At 50.0% G+C, this 2,506-nt stretch overlaps 1 pseudogene; it reads left to right on the plus strand.

Annotated features, from left to right (window-relative positions):
- The first annotated feature begins 787 nt into the window (after positions 1-787).
- On the plus strand, positions 788-906 carry LOC114910619 (uncharacterized; annotated as a pseudogene).
- The last annotated feature ends 1,600 nt before the right edge of the window (positions 907-2,506 follow it).

A 2,506-nucleotide genomic window follows, 5' to 3' on the forward strand; every position in this document is an offset into this window, starting at 1 on the left:
GGTTACAGTGTGAGCCAGGGCGAAGGGTCAGAGCAAGTCTTTGGGTGTGAGCTTGGGCTAGGGTTGGAGCTAGGGTTAGGGTTAGGCTGAGGAGAGTTATGGACTTCGTTTACACAGTTGTATCTCGGTTACTCTGGCAACACGTGTTCTCTTCCAGGCTGTAACATGTCAGTTTTGTTTTCGGTGTGTTTGTGCATGGTGGAGTGATGCTGGTGAATGAAGCGTTGCTGGGAGGTGTGTAAAGGCGTTATGTATGTGTGTGTGTGTGTGTGTGTGTGTGTGTGTGTGTGTTTATGGAGTGTCCAGTTGTGGGAGTCGCATGTGTTGTCAGAGAATTTTTCTCGTTTTTTGTTTGCGGAGTAATGTCTCCCCCCTTGTGACTCTCGTGTGGAATTGCAGGTAGGTTGAAATTTCTGTGGTGGGTGTGCTGTGATGTGGTTGGGGTTTAAGTATCCAGAGCAGGTTTGTATTCTTGGATAGGGGTAGGCTGTGGATGGGAGATTTTTTAAGAAAAAAAATAAATTTGAGCGCGTATGAGTCGTGTGTGGGCTGGGGCTAGGGTTGGGGTTGGAGCTATGGTTAAGGTTAGATGTAGGGTTTGATTTGGAGCTAGGGTTAGGGCTAGAGCTTGGGTTAGGGTTGGAGCATGGGTTAGAGCTGGAAATATGGTAAAGGTTGGAGTTAGGTTTCGGGCTGGTGCTATGGTTAGGTGTAGAGCTAGAGCGCTCTTTGTGTGAGCCTTTCGCGGGCAGCAGCTACAAGAAGGGCGCACGCGGCACTGGCGCTTCCTTGCAGCCATACCACCCTGAATACGCCCAATCTCTTAAAATCTCGGAAACTAAGCAAGGTCGGGCCTGCTTAGTACTTGGATGGGAGACTGCCCGGGAATACCGGGTGCTGTAAGCGCGAGTATTGTCTGGAAACAGTCACTCCTCAATGTTTCATTTCTGTAGCAGGATTTCACTGGATTTTAATTCTCCCCCGCTATCCAAATAGGTGATTGCACCACAAATGGCCGCCTCGGTGTTGAGCTCCACAGCTGTTTTACTGTTTTTGTTAGTTTGTCCTGTCTTTAGTCATATTCCTACAATCAGTTTTACCAGGGAAGAACTGCTGAACATTCAGCAGTACACACCACCCAATATTTTACCAGTTTTTGATTTTTGATTATTCTGACATTTTGCTGGCCATTGTAGTTGGAGGTGGGGGGTGCGGTGGCGCAGTGGGTTGGACTGGGTCCTGCTCTCCAGTGGGTCTGGGGTTCGAGTCCCGCTTGGGGTGCCTTGCGACGGACTGGTGCCCCATCCTGGGTGTGTCCCCTCCCCCTCCGGCCTTCCGCCCTGTGTTGCCGGGTAGGCTCCGGTTCCCCGCGATCCCGTATGGGACAAGCGGTTTAGAAAGTCTGTCTGTGTGTGTGTGTGTGTGTGTGTGTGTGTGTGTGTGTGTGTGTGTGTGTAGTTGGAGGTGCAGCGGTGCTGCTCAAGTGCTCCAAGACGCGCAAGTGTGGATAGCGAGCCGGCGCGCTAGTCAAGCTCCGAAAGTGCGGCTTCAGGACTGCGCTTCCTAGTATCCATCTGGTGAATCTCCCCTCCCTACCCAACAAAATGGATGAACTCCTTCTCCTGTCCCAAAAAAATAAGGACGTTTTAAACTCTGCTGCTCTGTGTCTCACGGAAACTTGGCTGAATGAAGCCATTCCGGACAGCGCGCTACATCTGCCGGGCTTCCAGCTGTTCAGAGCGGATCGCGATGCAGAATCAGCGGGGAAATCACGTGGCGGTGGGACATGCATCTACATCAACGAAAGGTGGTGTACAGATGCAAGAGCGTCGAAGAAGACATGCTGTCCTGACCTAGAAGCGCTCTTCATTGTAACTGTAAGCCTTTCTACTCGCCGCGGGAGTTTTCCTCGTTCATTCTCGTAAGTCAATAGTAAGTGTTTACATTCCACCGCAAGCGTGTGTGAACGCAGCGCTGCAACAGCTGAGCGATCGGATCACAGACACAGAGCAACAACACCCGGACTCTGTTATAATCATTCTCGGGGAATTTAATAAAGCAAATCTCTCCCGTGAACTGCCAAAATACAGACAGCACGTTACATGTCCCACCAGAGCAATAATACACTGGGCCACTGTTACACCACAATAAAGGATGCATATCACTCTGTCCGACGGGCAGCTTTGGGGCTCTCTGATCACTGTCTGGTTCATCTTATACCCACCTACAGGCAGAAACTGAAATCAGCTAAACCTGTCATAAGGACTGTTAAAAGATGTACTGAGGAAGCAGAGCAGGACTTACAAGCCTGCTTCGAGTGCACTGATTGGAGTGTTTTTGATGCTGCTGCTACCAATCTAGATGAGCTCACAGACTCTGTAACATCATATATCAGTTTCTGTGAGGATATCCCTACCAGGGCTCATTTAACATACAACAACGACAAAGCGTGGTTCACTGCAAAACTCAGACAGCTTCGTCAGGCCAAAGAAGACGCCTACAGGAA

The sequence above is a fragment of the Scleropages formosus genome, chromosome 5, assembly GCF_900964775.1.
Source record: "Scleropages formosus chromosome 5, fSclFor1.1, whole genome shotgun sequence".
NCBI classification, from domain to species: Eukaryota; Metazoa; Chordata; class Actinopteri; order Osteoglossiformes; family Osteoglossidae; genus Scleropages; species Scleropages formosus.